The sequence below is a fragment of the Pseudorasbora parva genome, chromosome 14, assembly GCF_024679245.1.
Source record: "Pseudorasbora parva isolate DD20220531a chromosome 14, ASM2467924v1, whole genome shotgun sequence".
Classification (NCBI taxonomy): Eukaryota; Metazoa; Chordata; class Actinopteri; order Cypriniformes; family Gobionidae; genus Pseudorasbora; species Pseudorasbora parva.
The window spans coordinates 23,915,238-23,934,705 of NC_090185.1; the positions used below are offsets into that span (position 1 = coordinate 23,915,238).

The 19,468-nt window shown below is 38.4% G+C and overlaps 1 long non-coding RNA gene across 1 annotated transcript; it reads right to left on the reverse strand.

Moving 5' to 3' along the window:
* Nucleotides 1–270: 270 nt before the first annotated feature.
* On the reverse strand, nucleotides 271–19,273 carry LOC137040394 (uncharacterized). The gene is made up of 3 exons (XR_010897891.1): nucleotides 19,189–19,273; nucleotides 637–720; nucleotides 271–489 (listed from the first exon to the last, which is right to left on the reverse strand). It is a non-coding gene; the product is annotated as an uncharacterized lncRNA (long non-coding RNA).
* Between the last annotated feature and the right edge of the window lie 195 nt (nucleotides 19,274–19,468).

Sequence of the window (19,468 nt, forward strand, 5' to 3'; positions counted from 1 at the left end):
GACATGAATTTGGGGGTGTAACTGTCCATTCATGCGACCAATGGAAGATGAGTTTGGGGAAACCTGTATAGAAATAGTATTTTTACAATTTCGTTTGATGATTTGATGATGAAAGAATTCACGTGATCATTACTTTAGGAATAAACTTTTCTGCACTTCAATGCACACTTTAAGGAAATTGCATATTTACATTCATTATAGCCTTAATTACATAGTATACATCTGAAAAGAACCTGGCTCACGTTGCCCGATGATTATTTGGTACCACAGCTAAGATTCAGCATGATGCTGGGACTCCACGTTCTTTGGTTTCTTTTAACATCACTTCATTACAGCCTTGTTCATCCTGGGGTTCCATAGCACATGACATGCCATCTCTCTGCAGTCAAGACGAATTAATATCCTCTTGTTCACGCTCAAAAAAACCCAAACCGTTCTACTGCAGAGACAGGACTTCTGGTTAATTCGGAGACTCACTTTGATGCTTTTCTGAAAACACATTTTATTACGAATGAATGTATTGACCCCAAAATGCTGATTTATACACCAAGTGGGAACACTGCACCAAGTTATTATAACTTGTTAGTATATAAGTCATATTTATTTCAAGTTGATACATAAATATTAGATGTTCACCTGCAAAGATCATGAGCTAGTATTCATCAGATGATGCAAAGCATGTTCGTTCTGAGAATAACAGGTTTTTTGGTTCTTCAGAAGCTGGAAAAACAAAACAAAAACAAGCAGCACCACCATCAATTTGTGACGAGCACTAAGAGCCATAAAATGATACTTGAAATTTTGGTCAGTATGCACTCCCAGAAGAAGGGTTAGTTTCTGCTTCCTCAATAATTGGTTAACTTTATGTATCTCTCTCTCTCTCTCTCTCTCTCTCTCTCTCTCTCTCTCTCTCTCTCTCTCTCTCTCTCTCTCTCTCTCTATATATATATATATATATATATATATACACAGACATATATATATATATATATATATATATATACACACATACATTTTTTTTGTAGTTTTTTTTTTGTAGTTTTGATATTTACCAGTGTGCTAATTAGTGTGCTGTGCTTTAGCTGTTTGCTTCTCTGGAAAGTTGTCTCAGCAATCATTCCCTTTAAAGCACTGACACTTTTTTAAAGTAGGCGGCGATCAATATTTTTTCTATCCCATAGCTGAGGAGATGACAAATTGGAAAAAAAATCAAGGAGGAAAAATGACCTAGAACAACTAGCAGTTATATATATCCTTATATCCTTCCCTCTTCCTTGATCAAATATATAGTGCGCTATCATGAAAACTTCTTTGCACTTATCAAAAGAGCTCATTTAATTTGCACTATGCTATGTTTGTATGCTAAGCCATCAGCTTGCTAACAGCTAACAGGTCACCTTTAAAACACAAATGCCTGAGCATTAGCAGCTTCAGTAATATGACATTTTTTAACGATGATGTTCAGTTAGCGGAGCTTTAGCAGTTAGCAGAGTCTCAGTCATTCCCTTAAAAACTCTGTTGCTATGTTAAATGAGTAGGCAAGCACTATGCTGGGTTTGTATAGTAAGCCATTAGCTTAGCTGGAAGCCTAGCTGGGAAAAAAGATTACACATTAACAGCTCCACTAACGCAACTGATAATTTTTTTAATTAGCACGGTAATTAAACATTAGCACAATAGAACCCTCTTGTGAAAATCAATCTATGTAAATAGATTAAGTCTTGCTACAACCATTCAGACAAACTTTTAACCAAAACACCTAAAAACATGTCTCAAGAAACCCTTCCAGATGATTTGGAATCATAGCATGCATAGACTATGATCATCACATCCCCCGAACACTACGTCTGATTTAGGAACAAGTGAACCCAAAACCAGTCTAGTTGTAGACTACAACTTTCTTAAAACCAAAAGTACATTTTCAAAATAAGCAGTTTTGCACATTCCTACTCCCAACATACCGAATTAATAGCTTATCATCAGCAAGTGGGTCTTATGCTAGCACTGCAAGAGAAATGCAAGCAGTCACCGTGCAGTGTGTGTGTGGGGTGGGTTGGGGGGGGGGGACTCCCTGCTGTCGGCTGCGTCTGTCTTTGTTTGTATCTTTGGGTTGGCCTGTGTTCGCCTCTGGGAATGTAATGAGCAATTCAGAACACAGCCAAGCATTCTGCCCCGTGAAACATGCCAGAGTAACGCTGGGAGACTCGCCAGAAAAAATTGAAGCCATCACTATTACAGCCTCCAGACTACGGCAACAGGGTGCCATCGGCCAAAAGCACCGTGTGTTTCCGCAAGGGGCCGTCTGCTGCTTCACGACTGGCTCATATTCTGTAATCAAGCTTTAAAGATGCTCTCAGTACAACGTGACAACACAAAATCCAGCCGTCTCATAAAAGTGTCCCTTGGGTATGAGGAAATTGCAGTCTGCATTTCACAATGTGTACCTTAACTGTGCTTCTTTTGAGCTGTTGTCTTCAGAGAGCATCTAACAAGAAAACTAATCTCTTAATCATGTTCCCAGTGGCACCATGAGTGGTGTTGCATCGGTTCAAATGAAGACACACTGTGTAATATTTACAGAGGAGCTTGATGCTATCAGAGCAGGACGGAATTGCCTGGCAATGGTAAACTTTATGAAAAAGGACCCATTTCTTATATTTTCCCCCTCAGTATCACGACGGAATGAGTCAGTGTTGATGTCAATGGTTTTGTCTGACCATTCAAAATTTTAGCTGCAAGCAAAAGCACTTTCGGACGAGGCTTAGGGATTATAAATGGGGTCAAACTGTGTCACTGCATTTACACAGAACTTGATTGTGTGCAGTCGGAGTAAACAGCAAAAGCCCAGGTAGATGGGAGTCTATACCTGTTGTGGTCATGGACCCCAATTTCTTGGCTGTCACAAATAAATACATGCCCCTCTGATGAAAAGCAGATAAGGCGAATGTGGTGCACTGAACGCTGGAAAATGAAATGAAAACCAATGGTACAAAAGGAAACCCTAATTTACCCTGCAAACGTACTTCTTAACAAGAGGACCATCCCAGCTGCATAATAAACTGCCACACACACTATGGAAAAGTACCCAAGCACATTTAAAAAGAATGTCTGTAACCAGTTGATGGACCCCATTGATGTCTACAGGTGCTGGTCATAATTATAATATCGTCAAAAAGTTGATTGATTTAAATGATTCCATTCAAAAAGTGAAACTTGTATATTATATTCATTACACACATACTGATACATTTTTAAATGTTACTCTCTTTTAATTTTGATGATTATAACTGACAGCTAAGGAAAGTCCCAAATTAAGTATCTCAGAAAATGTAAAGGTCCCGTTCTTCGCGATTCCATCTTTCAAACTTTAGTTAGTGTGTAATGTTGCTATAAGAGCATAAATAATACCTGTAAAATGATAAAGCTCAAGCTCAATGAAAAAAAAAAGTTCAATGCCAAGCGAGATATTTTATTTAACAGAAGTTCCCTTTCAAAGCCTACAGCTAACGGCCGGTTTGGACTGCACCCCGCACTTCCTTGCATGAATGACGTCACTGAAACCATTTGTTGACTAACCCTCCGCCCACAAGAACACGCAAAAAAGGGGGCTTGGTCTTGTTGCTGTCCCACGTGGAGAAGAGCGCGCATTCAGCGCTTGCATCTCCGTTATGGTAAGAGACGGGACCTTTCCGGGCAAAGTGTGCTAAGCTGCTGTCCAATCACAACACGGGAAGCGCTGGCCCAATCAGAACTCGTTATGTGTTTCTGAAGGAGGGACTTCATAGAACAAGGAAATCATCAGGCCGTTTTTAGGACAGAGGAAACAGCGCTGTACAGATAAGTCAAGTGTGTGAAAAATACTGTGTTTTTTTACACACGAAACATGAACATGTTATATTGCACACTGTAAACATAATCAAAGCTTCGAAAACATGCGAAGAATGGGATCTTTAAATATTGTGAAAAGGATCAATATTGAAGATACCTGGTGTGACACTGAAATCAGCGAATTAACTCAAAACACCTGCAAAGGCTTTTAAATGGTCTCTGTAGGCTACACAATCATGGGGAAGACTGCTGACTTGACAGTTGTCCAAAAGATGATAATTGACACCTTGCACAAGGAGGGCAAGCCACAAAAGGTCATTGCAAAAGAGGCTGGACCTCAGTTCGCTGCCTCTGTTCACAGCCTCAGCCTCTGTGACAGCCAGTTCACAGAGCTCTTTGTCCAAGAACATTAATAGAGAGGCAAAAGGAAGGAAAATATGTGGTAGAAAAAAAAAGTCTACAAGCAATAGAAATAACCGCACCCTGGAGAGGATTGTGAAACAAAACCCATTCAAAAATGTGGGGCAGATACATAAAGAGTGGACTGCAGCTGGAGTCAGTGCTTCCACTAGGGGTGACCCCGAATAGTCGAAGATTCGATGCATCGATATGTGGAGCCTGATTTGACCACCGATCTCACGGTCGAATCTTCGCGGGTGTTATGAAACGAGGATCATATCATTTTGGCAATATGGGGGTGCTCAATATTTTAAAGACGTGTCGCGCGCTGAGCAGAGCTGAGCATCCGGTGGGCGACCCCTTTAAGGGCGCTGAGCTTCGCACCGCGCCTTTACAATTAGAACACGTTCAATGAGTGTACACACACCGGCGGCAGCATTCAGCGCCTGTCCGCGGCCACTCAGGAAGTTGTTTAAAATCCTGCCGCACCACAGAGCGCTTTATCAAGGTTTTATATAAAATTTATATTATATTTCCCTCAAATCTTCAATGTACATACTGATTTAACCCTGTGCTACAAGATACACTCATTGTGCAGCTCTTCTGTCAGTCAATTCAAAATTGAGCTCGCGTGTAGGCTATATAATGTGTGCGTCATGAGGCATGGGGCTAAGCTTCGAGTCCTTCACCCCTTTAGGCACAATCGGCTTAAGAACGTGCATGTAAACACACTCAAAGTGTTCTTTTCCTCTCTAGGCAGAATTTTTTTTTAGGTTTCATTATCAAAATGTTCTTTTATATATTTGTGTGATGTTCTGTATTTTGATCGCGGCTTTAACATGTTATGAGAAAACGGTTTATGAATGTTTATCCACCACATTACCTTTTATTTAAACCTAAATAAGAAAGCCATTGTCAGTTCGTCTGTAAGTTGGCAGGCAGTTTTGGTCGCTTTATTAAAAGTTGTTGCTGTGTGCAGTGTGTAAAGGAAAATAAAAATAGTTTTACCCTTTTGCTGACAAGTGTCGATTCCACTATCGATCGACCATAGAGAGATTCGACAATTCTGATTCGAATGTCTAAATCCTTAGTCGAAGACAGCCCCTAGCTTCCACTAAGAACCACTATGCACAGACTTATGCAAGACATGGCATTCCTTGTGTCAAGCCACTCTTAAACAACAGACAGCTTCAAAAGTGTCTCGCCTCTGCTAAAGACAAAAAGGACTGCTGAGTGGTCTAAAGTTATGTTCTCTGATGAAAATTTTGCATTTCCTTTGGAAATCAGGGTCCCAGCATATGGAAAAGAGAGGAGAGACAAACAACCCACTTTGCTTGAGGTCCAGTGAAAGTTTCCAAAGTCAGTGATGGTTTGGGGTGCCATGCAATCTGCTGGTGTTGGTCCACTGTGTTTTCTGAGGTCAACGCAGCCGTATAGCAGGAAGGTTTAAAGCACTTCATGCTTTATGGGGTTGCTGATTTTCCAAAAGGACTTGGCACCTGCACACTGCCAAAGCAACCAGAACCTGGTTTAAGGACCACAGTATCCCTGTTCTTAATTGGCCAGCAAACTCTCCTGACCTTATGTGAAGAGGAACATGCAATATGCCAGACCCAACAATGCAGAAGAGCTGAAGGCCACTATCAGAGCAACCTGGGCTCTCATAACACCTGAGCCATGACACAGACTGATCGACTCCATGCCGCACCGCATTGCTGCAGTAATTCAGGCAAAAGGAGCCCCGCCTAAGTATTGAGTGCTGAACATGCTCATACTTTTCATGTATATACTTTTCAGTCGGCCACAATTTCTAAAAACCCTTTCTTTGTAATTGACTTAAGTAATATTCTAATTCTCTGAGATACTTAATTTGGGATTTTCTAGTTATAATCATCAAAATTAAAAGAAACTAACATTTGAAATATATCAGTCTGTGTTTAATTTTACTTTTTGAATGGAATTAGTGAAATAAATCAACTTTTTGGTTGATATTCTAATTATATGACCAACACCTGTTTAGTATTTCTTTTCTCAATGGGGTCCATCAACTGTTTTGTTACTGACATTCTTCAAAACATCTTTTGTTTTCAGCAGAAGAGAGAAATTCATACAGGATTGGACAATCATGAGGATGAGAAAATGGCAATTTAATTTTTTGGGTGAACTTTCCCTTTATGGGCTGTTCACACTAAGAAAAATAACTATAACTACAAAGCTTTAATAATCATTTTAATTCTATGAGACTAAGGAAGTCCACCTCACAACTGTAGTGATCTGCCAATGGGGTGAGAAAGATAACCTTATTTCTGTTTGGGACGAAAACAAGAAACAAGATTTCAATCAGAAATAAGATTATTTTTCTCACCCCATTGGCAGATCATTTTGCCTGTTTTATATGACAGAGGAAAAATATTTTTGGGATCACCTTGAGGACTATTTTTTCCCACCAACAAACAATAAAAATTATAAAAACACTAAATTCGAAACAATGCCCTAGCATTAAACGTGACAGATGATGAAACTGCAGCACACCGATCTAGATGAATGATTTCTGTATAATTTATATAAGTATGTATTTATATAAGTATTTCCATTTAATTTATATAAAACACCTTGCTGCATTTTCAGTGTGAACACTACAAAACGGTGTAGAATACTGCAGAATTACGCAAAAAAAAAAATAGCTAAGCTATTAGACTTAACTGCCAACTGAAGGCTAACTGAAAACACAAAGACAGGGGATTGTGTGATTTGACCATTTAGCTCCAGTAAAATATGAAATGTAATGTATAAGACATTTTCAGGGTTGAGTATAAATCATGCAATTTTCTTCCAAGCTACCAAGAAAGTTCTTCCACAATTAACAAGTAAAGATTAAAAAGTTATACAAGGCTGATTGAATAGGCTGCTGCCATTATTAGCTAGCAGCCAGAGCCATTAAATTAAAAATGTCAAGACGGCAGATTAAGTACATCCAGGAATGCTACAAAAATCTAAGTGTGTCCCTGAACAAAATTATAAACAAACAATTTTTCATAAGCTGAACTTAAAGATCTAGATCTATTTTTCCATGTACACAAAAGGCCTATTTCTCTCAAATATTCTTCACAAATCTGTCTAAATCTGTGTTAGTGAGCACTTCTCCTTTGCCAAGATAATCCATCCACCTCACAGGTGTGGCATATCAATTAGACATGATTATTGCACAGGTGTGCCTCAGGCTGGACACAATAAAAGGCCACTCTAAAATGTGCAGTTTTACTGTATTGGGAGGGTTTGGGGGTATCTGGTGAGATCAATATTTCAAGACAATATTTCAAGATGCAACATCTCTTTCAGAGTTGATCAGGTTGTTCTGTCGTATACACCGATCCAGAGCGTCCCAAACATGCTCAATGGGTGACGTGTGGTAAGTATGCTGGCCATGCAAGAACTGGGATGTTTTCAGCTTCTAGTTATTGTGTCCAGATCCTTGCAAAATGGAGCCGTGCATCATCATGTTGGGCCTCAGGATCTAGTCATGTTATTTCTGTGCATTAAAAATGTCCTCAATAAAAAGCACCCGTACCATACCATAACCCCATCGCCACCATGGGCCAATCGATCCACAACACTGAGATCAGCAAACCGCTCACCCCCAGGAGTGATGTGCCATACACATTGTCTGCCATCTGCCCTGTACAGTGAAAACCGGGATTAATCCGTGAGCAGAACACTCTCAAAAGTGCCAGATGCCATTGAATGCAAGCATTTGCCCACTGAAGTTGGTTATGACGATGAACTACAGTCAGGTCGAGACCCTGATGTGGACGACGATAATGCTGATGAGCTTTCCTGAGATGGTTTCTGACAGTTTGTGCAGAAATTATTTGCTTATGCAAACTGATAGTTGCAGCAGCTGTCCGGGTGGCTAGTCCCAGACAATCTTGGAGGTGAAGAAGCTGGATGTGGCGGTCCTGGGCTAGTGTGGTTACATGTGGTCTGTGATTGTGAGGCCGGTTGGATGTACTGCCAAATTTTCTGAAACGCCTTTGGAGACAGCTTATGGTAGAGAAATGAACATTCAATTCACAAGCAACAGTAACAATCATCCTGTCTAATTAGCATCTTGATATGCTACACCTATGAGGTGGATGGATTATCTCGGCAAAGGAGAAGTGCTCACTAACACAGATTTAGGCCCCGTCCACACGGAGACGCGTTTAGCTGTATACTAGGGCTGGGATAAACGATTATTTTTTAAACGATTAATCTAGCGATTAATTTTCCCTGTCCGATTCGGTTACGATTCGATTCGATTATCGATTATCTCCCCATTAATTGCCTAATAGCAATTTATACATGTTGATTTAATTATCTGAATGAAAAAAACTAATTCCTTAACATTGCAATATATGTTTATTGCTCTTAAAATCCCAAAGTAAAAAACTATACAAGAACAATGCATTCAATAAAATCATAAAGTGCACGCACGCGCACGCGCGCACACACACACACACACACACACACACACACACACACACACACACACACACACACACACACACCCTATTTTGAAGTTACTGCACACTGCCTTTGTATTGTCTGCAAAAAAATGTGGAGTCATGCCAAGGCAAAAGGCAGTAACTTCCTTATTATCAATATTTGGTTGCTGATCACCATTTACAAAATCAATATAGTAACACCTGTATAAAATCTAATGATCATGGCATTTATTTTGGATGATTTACAATTAATTATAGCCATCTTCTTATTACCATCATGTGCTTTGGTTGCATTCTGATGCCATTATTAAGGACACAATACGTCTTGTAAAGAGTACCTTCATTGCTGTGCAGCAAAACTTACAGGTTGATAGGTGACACTGAATTATATGAACAAGATAAGATTATTTCTTATGAGTAAACATTTGCATATATAATGCAAAGATATAAAAAATAGAACAAATAACAAATCATGTAAAAATGCATGGGATTGGAATAAGATAAATAGCAAATAGTGTCGCTGGTTAATCAAGGGTTAAGTTTGGCTATCACACTCTAATGACAGCACTGACTGGATCGGATTGCCCATTCATAGGCTAAACAGAGTAATTATTTATTGCAATATGTTTTTAATGTTTTTATCTAGTAAAAAAAATGATACAATAGGCTACATAGCTTAATTACTTTTACATCTTTGAATGAAAATCGCCTATAGCCTAAAAGGACAACTTTTAGATTGATGTGAACGACAAGTAGGAATAATTCTCAGAATGCTTGTGGATTAAACATCCCCGATGACGTTCATTGCCATGGATTTTATCAGGTTTACAAGAAAAGGTAGGATATATGGATATAATTACGAACTGTTACTACTGATTGTATGCGTGAGCTCACGCTGTCACGGCATTCGAGTGCACACAGTCGTGGGCAGCCCCAAACTGCCTGACAGCGCGCTGAGTGAATATTCTGCATTATGAAAACATGTATGACAGTACACAGGCTACACCATAACTTAAACGCGGCAGACTTTAATAGACAGTAAAACAAAGGCGGGACACCATAACTGGATGTCGGTACCGTAACTTAATTTAAACATCTGTCTTCCTGTGTGCAGAAATTTGTTTATGTAGCAGTGACAACAAAACGCGTGCATGCGCACCTGTGCTCCGTGCGCGCCGCGCGCCAACCCGCAAGCCTTGCACTTCTGAAAGTCTGAGGAGCCACTCGTGTTGCTACCATAGATATACATAATAAATAATATACTTAATTACATAATATACTTTATTATGTATATCTATGGTTGCTACTACTCTCCGGCGCCACCATCTTTATTTTGAGTCTGACGAATCGACGCGCATATTTTGCGTCGACGTATTTTTTGCGTCGACGTCGTTGTCCCAGCCCTACTGTATACGTATACATTTTGTACCGTATCAGCATTTCGTCCACACAGATCCGGCGTTTTAGAAGCATGCATCCGATATTTTTCGAAACCGGGTCCCAAAGCGGATAAATCTGAAAACGATCATCTTCCGTTTTCGTGTGTACAGCGAATCCGTATATTTTCTGAAACGGTGATGTCATCACACTACGTCCAGCACGGTGAAAGAGGTAAGGGATACAACTACGGGCACTGGGCATGCGCACATCAATATCGCGTCATTTAATTAAAGTATCTGCATAACTGTAAGGGTATGTTTTGGGTTGGGGTAGGTGTAGGCATTAATAAAACACATCTGTTAAGTAGCAAATGCATTTATTGTTATTTTATTGTGAGATTTTTCCTCACCTCCGACCACTGCTTTACCCATAGACAGTAAAAGAAATGGACGGAGCGATCCCATTGCCTTCTACGGCGTTAAGTGATGTCAGTATAGGAGCACTCACTTCCTGATGGCTGAGCGAACTGCGCAGGCTCAGACTGAGCTTGACGACGTAGATGTGACGTGAGCCTCCTGTCTGACAGCTGTAGGTCTTCTAGTAGTTGTGGAAAGGGAAAGCTGAATCACGTTGTTTAAATATTTTCTCCCGTTGCTTTTGGCTCACTATGGGCTTCCCCCCATTCTTCCCCCTTGACTTTATCAGACTTTATGTCTCCACGTCCCCCCGACTGTCTCATAGACAGTAAAAGATTGCCTGCGAGCGTCTCCTCAGGTCTATACGGTAATTTCTCAACTGTGCGACAGAGTCGCGTTGGTTATGACGCAATAGTTAGCCTATTTTTACAAAAACAGCTTCTACGGGGCAATAGTGTAAGATACAAGGTAACGGAGCCTTTTATGCATTGTCGTGTTTCTTTAGAAATAAACAATGGACAAATGGAGTCTTTAAACGTCTCAGATGTAAAGTTATTCACTGTCAAAGTGACTCAAAAATGAATGGGAGTCAATGGGATGCTAACAGCAGGTGATGGCTTGGTTAGCAATGGCAGCCCCTAGGGGTGGAACGCTTTCCGAGCGCTAGATTACCCCCTTGGCTTTACCCCTTCTAGCCACAACTCTTCTTCTCCGTTTTTAGTGTATTTCTGTGGCAGAATTACAGCGCCACACACTGGCCTGGCATGCAAACTACATCGTTTTTAGTCCGTTTTTGTAATCTCGTGTGGACGCAGATATTTCTTGAAACGAGGGGAAAAAAAGATCGGATTGGGAAAGCGCTGGCTTCGTGTGGACAGGGCCTTAGACAGATCTGTGAAGAATATTTGAGAAAAATAGGCCTTTTGTGTACAAAGAAAATGTCTGTTTTATCCTATGGTGCTCACAGGGAAAATTCTAAAACGAAAAAGTGCACTTCAAACACATGGATGATGCACTTGTGTTGGACACTTAACACTCATCTATCGCACCTAAAAGTACATAGCAGAGGGGGAGGGGCTATCAGACTCCGACAAAACTGGATTACAAAATAACCTTATAAAATTCAAACAATAGACAGTTGCATACAGAGTACATAGTATATATTGTGTAATTTCAGACCACTTGATATTATTGCTAGCTAGCAGGCAATGCATTAAACAGAAGCATAACTATCAAAGCCAGCACATACTATGAAAGGACTACGAGTCCTTGTGTGAAAAATTTCAGGCTAAGCACAGCCCAGAAAGTTATTGCATCTTACAAACAAATCCATCAAAAACAAATGGCAGTGCGAAATCACCATTCTTGAGTCAATAAGCAACACATTTATTTGGCTGTTGGAGCCCAGCAGGAATGTAATGAGATGGGAGGTTTTTGAAAAAGGGCCTAAGCAATTTCCTTTGCCTCCGTCCCTCATGATACAGCAACATCAACAGGCCATCTCCCAATGTTTACTTATGAAATGATGGGATGATACACAATTGCGGTGAGCGCTGAAAGCAATCAGAGGGAACAATTGCCGTGGAGGAGTGTAATATCAGCTTATATAAAGAATGATACACCACAGCCTGTCCAAGAATAGCAATGGATTTATTGTTCTCAATACTCATATCAGAACAGGCTTGGGGCACTAGCCTCCTGAACGCTCAGACACAAAAATAAAATGAGCCATTTAACTCTGTACATCCAGGAAAACTAAACATTTTAAATCCAATATAAATGCATGTATTTATATTGGATTATGGAAGTATTTAAGTTACACATATTGGAGATACATTCACACTCATTGTGCAAAAGGGCTGTATAAAAGCGTAAAAAAACAGCACATCTGAGTCACTCAGTGTCAAAATGTTCTGATTTCATTAACATAAACAAGACAGTGGAGCTGTATACATTTCCTGTTGAAAGCTTTGCTGCATCTGCCATACAACTGTTCATTTTTATGCAGATGGAAAGGGCAGCGGTGAGTCTAATGCGGCTATTTAAGTGGACTGAAGAGAGGCCACACAATAGCCTCCTACGCCGTATGCAGATTCAGACAGAGGAGAGCCTGTCGTGGGTGGCTTAATGGCATGAGCATGTTCAGAACGATTGAAATGCATGGTTAGGCATTTTTGATTGTGCATATTTTCCGAGCGATACTACATCTCTTGCAGACCAACATTCAAGTAAACACACTATATGAAAATAAATAAAGTTACAAAAATAAACAAGGTTATTTTGTGAAGAAGCCTTCAGCCTACACAATTATATTATTTAATTTTTTACCCCAAGCTTATGTACTGCTTCCGTCACCCTGCTGGGAGGGTCCAGCCCACGGCACTTACATAAGGCGGTCGCTGGAGTCTGGACATGATTCATGAACACAATGTGACTGGAGGAATTACGAACCTACTGCAGACACAGAGTTATTTTTGTTTATTTTAAGGAAAAGTTCATTCAAAATAGAGAATGTTATTTTCTCAACCTCATTTTCCTCCAAACCTGAATGACTTTTTTGTATTCATGAAATACAAAAGGAGATTTTTTGCACAATGTCCAGGCTGCTCTTTTCCAGGCTTCTTTAAGCTTGAAAAGTATGCAAAAATACATTTATGGGTGAGCAATTATTTAAAGGGACAGTTCACCAAAAATAATTTAAAATCACCCTCATGTTGTTCCAAACTGTCATTGCATTATTAAATCTGCGGAGCATGAAACTTTTTTCAGCGGGTTTTAGTGGGGTCCAAACTTACATTGTATAGACCAAATGAACATTTTACAAAATATCTTTTTTTTTGTATTCCACAGAAGTCATGCAGCTTTAAGTAAAACTTAAGTAGAAATTGTATTTGTTTGAGGTAAACTATTTTTTGATTATTTTCAAGGCAAGGACCACAGTATATTATATATATATATATATATATATATATATATATATATATGCATATATATATATATGCATATATATATGTATATATATGTATATATATATATACATATATATATGTATATATATGCATATATATATATGTATATATATGCATATATATATATGTATATATATGCATATATATATATGTATATATATGCATATATATATATATATATATGCATATATATATATATATATATATATATATATATATATATATGCATATATATATATATATATATATATATATATATATATATGCATATATATATATATATATATATATATATATATATATATATATATATATATATATATATGCATATATATATATATATATATATATATATATATATATATATATATGTACATATATATATATATATATATATATATGTACATATATATATATATATATATATATATATATATATGTACATATATATATATTTATATATATCTCAAAACACATAAGAAGCAGCAGAAACAAGCGATATAAGGATTGCTTATGTGCATAATATCGAAATAACATTAAATGTCATATTACTATTGCACATATATATGATATATAGATATAGATTAGCGGTGTCTACGACTAAGGATTTACAAATTCGACATTCTTTCTATTAGGGCTGCACGATTAATCGAAATCGAACCGCAATCGCGATTTGGCTTGTGTGCCATTATGAAAGCTCAAAGGCTGCGATTTTAAATGAAATGCCCTGTGTGTTAGCCAAGAGCGGCTCTGTGATCAGGAGTAACGCTGCTTCGTCTGAAAGACTGCGAGTTAGAGTCGCTTATAACGCGTGTTTGGAAAAGCAACACGAGTCAAACATCTTCACAAACTAGTGAAGCGCTCATAAACCTGTTCAACAAAAGACAACGTTTAATAACATGCTTTACCTCACTTCATATCGTCAGTCGAGTGTTTGTGAGCTGATGTGACTCCTCATCACAGTGTGAGGCAGATGAGATATATTCTTAATATATATACACAATAGTAATAAGATATTTAATGTTATTACGATATTATGTGCATTCTATCACTTATTTCTGCTGCTTCTTCATATGCATTTTGATCCATAGATCTGGTACTCTTTCAGACGATCTGTATAGTGCCCCTACCCTATAACAGAGAAATCATGGATTTCCTGAAAATTGACAATGGCAGAGAAATAGTTAATTAAGGCTATAAAACATTTCATGTAAATATTGCTTTTTATTTAAACAAAAAGCTAGAATTCATAATCTGAACGCAAATCAGATTGTTTTCAGTCTTGTTAGAAACTGCTTACCCATGGGTTAGGAGTCCAGAGTGGTTTCAGATATAACTAATTAGTTTCCAAAACAAATTCCAACTTTGCATCCACAAGGGATACAGACACTCCTAATTAAGAAGTGCGCAAAAATTCACTGCATGCGATTCTGTCAAAAAGTGTTGGTCTCCTGCAAGTCACTTAGGGAGCCAACGGTGCCTTTATTAATTTGTCAAAACACTGTCAGAATGAAAGGAATTGGGTAGAGAACACTACGGTCTCTTGATGGGAACAGCAAGGGAGTTTTCAGTTCAACACTATATCAGGGGTTCTGGTAGTGAAAAAAAGTAATGGCTTATTTGGGAATTCCTACTCTAGATTGAAATGGTTGACTGTATTTTTTCTTTGACATGTGCAGTAAGAAAGAGATGCCAATTTATTTCTTCCAACTGAACTTTTCAACTTGGTTGTGAAACTGACTTTTCACGTGCAAGCAATTTTATGCTCTAATAAAGCGAGAAAAATATTATAGTCAGCCAGTGCAGACATTGCTGCATGGCTTGAGAAACCAGAAAATGTGGCCTAAAGTGAACCAAACAGACCAGACTAATGCATATTTAATGTGAAGTAGCAACTTTTACAAGTTATAACAGCCTGGTTAAGTGAATAGAATATTTTACCAAAATTTGCATGTCTAAAACGATCCAAAAAAATCTATAAAATGTTTGTAAAATACACTAGAGACATTTCGTATAAGTAAATAAAAAAGCACTGTAAACAGTATGTTTTGACAGATACATATTTCAGAAGATTTACATTCTTGAAATAAACGATTCTTGAAGACAACTGAAAGGGCTTCAGAAGAAAGGCAACCTGTTCATTTTAAAACACTGACGGTTTTGTGGGAAGATAAGAGATTGGACATATTAAGCACTGTTGTATTTAATTAGAAATGACTTGTGGTGAATGGACACTGATTTGAAGAGACAGCTTTGTGCTGTTTTGATTAATAAATCTTGGAGATTGACAGGTCTGATTATGACAAGCACATGCAGCAGAGGGACAAGACAGAAATTAATAATTGATTATTTTGAAGAATTTGAATGCTACGGGGGTGGAATGGGAAAGTAATTCCAGTATAATACAGCAAAAAAAGAAAAAAAAAGAAAAAGAAAGTGATTTTTAAAACACAAAAGTTTTGAACAAAAAGACTACATCTGGATGGGATACAGAACGATAATCACAACATAGATGGCATAGATTGAATCCATCAAACCCCCCAAGGCATTTCATTAAGCAATGTCAAGCAATGAACATGATAAAATAATGTTTAAAAATAAAATAAATGCTTTTTATTTACACAAAAAAACAAGCTAGAATGCCTAAACTCAAGATAAAACAGAGATCATGATTACTCAACAAAATAACATGTAGAGCTTCTAACAAAATGTCTGCCAGTATGAATGACTCACTCAAAGATTGCACTTCATCATTGGATGAATTTTTTTAAAGAATCTCTTGAATGAATGATTCAAGAGATTCATGAGTCACTCATAAAGACTTCACTTAAATGAAAATATACTGAAAGATAAAATTAAATTCAAAACATTAATTATTGGAATAAACAATCCTTCCAGAAATAAACAGTTTGTAAACCTAATTATAGCAACATATTAGAGGCAACTACTGCCTAGTCACGAAATGTAGGCCAAACTTTCACAAAGCAGCTGTTTAGTCCATCACTAAATATCTTTGTGGTGTAGAATCTTTGTTTAACAGAAAGGTCCTTTCATGTAGTGCAGTAGTAGCAGCAAGAGGATCTTTAATTAATGCTTCAGTCTGAATACTAAAAACTCAGGCACGGCATCTTTCCCTGAGCTCAAACCTATCGATTGAACAATTTGCCATAGAATTGCAGAGTACTCTCGTGGTGCTCATACAAGGTAATTACCTCTGGGAAGTGAAAGGAAAAACGCCTGTGAGAGTGATGCTGGAAAAACGAAGTGCCACGGTATCATCAAACAGCAGGGGTTAGACGCCACTGCATAGATTAAAGAAGAATGATGTGACAGCCGTGTCATCTGCGGCAAAATCTTCTGCTGCTATATGTTAAACTATGCAGCAGTTTAAAAACCCATTGTGGATGTGCACAAATTAACAATTGAAGAAATCCTTGTCTGAATGTGAAGTAACAGCTCTAATGCTGGAGGGATAGTTAAGCTAAAGACAAATTAGATCTGATAAAATACCCAGAAAAACTATATACAAACTCCTGCAACTACAACTTAGCATAGAGAAGAGATTTTTTTTTCTGCAGGATGGCACACTTTTTTTGTAGGGTGTTCCCGGTCTGCAGTATCTATTAAAGGTGGTCCAAGGAAGGAACAGTGGTGAACTGGTGACAGGTTCTTGGGTGGCCAAAGCTCATTGATGCACATGGGGAGCGAAGATGGCCCGTGTTTGTCGATCTGCCATCTATGTGGATGTTTCTTTGACACGTACCACCAACTAAGCATTGTTGCAGACCATGTACACCCTTTCATGGAAACCGTATTCCTGTGGCCTCTTTCAGCAGGATAATGCGCCCTGCCACGAAGCAAAAATGGTTCAGGAATGGTTCGAGGAGTTTGAGGTGTTGACTTGGCCTCCAAATTTCCCCAGATCTCAATCTAATCAAGCATCTATAAGATGTGCTGAACGAACAAGTCCTATCTATGGAGGCCTCAACTCCCAGCTTAAATGAAAAAAATGTATATTTATGATATTCAAGATATTTCAGATATACTGTATTTAATGTGTACCCCTAATTTAAAAAAAAAAAGAAGAAAAAAAAGGATTCCATACAAGAACTCTAAAGAGTCTCTACATATACCTAAAAAGAAACTCAAACGCTGTGTAGGTTAATACTAAATAACATTGAAACCAAATAAATATATTGAACTACTAAAGCCCTTTTTTCTAAAGGCTATTTAATGTTTTTGTCAACCACAATAATGTAATGTCTTATCGTTTGGGGGCTACTCTCAACAAATACGGCGGTATACAATTATCTGAGCTAATTACACTGCATATAATTAATTCAATTAAAATACACTGACACAGCCCTATATAAAATAAAAGGAATCACATAAGCAAAGTACAAGAGTACAAGATTATCTAGCTGTTAATAGCATTCAGGTCGGACAATGTGCTCTTGCTGACACCCGATGTCATTCAAGAAAGGTGACAATGAGCCAGTGTCAGAATGTGCCGAGGGAAGCGGTTGTGTGTGCCAAATCGCAGCAGGCCATCCATGTACCTCACACCTCGCCTGAGGTTACCCTGAGGACAAGAACGGAAACCGAAGACATGAAAGAGACATATCATCACCATAAAATTGCATCTACAGTCAATAAGTCACCATCTAAGCATAGCTTAAGGAAACAACACTTGTGAATCGAGAATAAGGCATCACATCGGCTTCGAACTCACACACAGAACCATGTACATTAAAGGCAAAAATCGAGAAGTGGGGGATAAGAGGAGCTCCTGGTGCACAAGCGCTATTTCAGGCACACTAAAAACACGATTCTCCTAAGACTCATCCGGCTCCTCTTCAAAAAACGCCCGACAGCTAAGAAATCCCAGCAGGCCATAGATCTGATGTACTCTTTGAAGGCTTTCCCCTGTTCTTTACCCCCTCAGAATCTCTGTTCTTCTCAAAGCCTCCAAGAACAATCACATTTCACCAGTTTTTCCTTCATTGCATGTTGTCAGAAAACAACGGGAAAATCTCCTAGCAAGGTCAACCAACAAGAAGCAGTTTGATGCCCCGAAACGCTCTATTCTTTCACGTGCGCACTTCCGCATTTGTGAACTTGAGAAGGGTAAGCATTTCCTCCGCCATATGCATCTTAAAAAATATTTTCTTGGTGTGCAAAGGTCCATTAAAGTCCTTAGCAACAATCCACCCCCTCTCTTTTTGAGGAGCAAGAACTCCGCTCACCTTTGGCTGAAAGCTCAACAGCGTAGGTGGCTTTGCCTTCAGGAGCGAGAGCGCATTCAGACTCAAGTGGTTTTAAGATTTGCGCATCTTTACCAATGATGAAAGGTATATAAACGATAGGTGGAGTCTGGAGTAATCAATGGGTGCTTCTCAGCACCCAAACTGATGCTTCCTCCAGCCTGTGACATGGAAACTGATAAAATAAATCAATCTTGAAGGCCATCTCAATTCACTAATCACACCCTAAGGAGTCAAGGAGCTATGAGGAAGGATGCACAGATGTATCCTATGTGAAAGTCTTTGTCAAGACTCTGATGCATATATGAATTCTCCCTCTTCACGCGCCACAATTTGAATTTACACTTTACCTTTGAAGTTTAAGTAAACCAGAAATCTCACATTTTAAAAGGGCACTGTGATATTAGCTATGAATTTCTCAAATGAACAAATTTTAAAGGGCACATACCTTGAGTGCAGCTAATGACACTGAAATGACGCTTGAGTGATCAAGAATATTTCCAATATACAAATAATCCTCCATCCTTATTTTCTTTCCTTGTATCCTAAGGGACAACAGGAGGCAAGGGAAAAAAATGAAAATGCACAAATACTGAATGAGCAGCACACTTTAAAATACTTTATTAAAAAAAAAAACTATCGGGTCAATACACAATATTACTTTCTTTCGGGGAAAGCTGGCGTCTTTCAATTAATGCTTGAGAGATTGAGGCCATTTTCAGAACGGA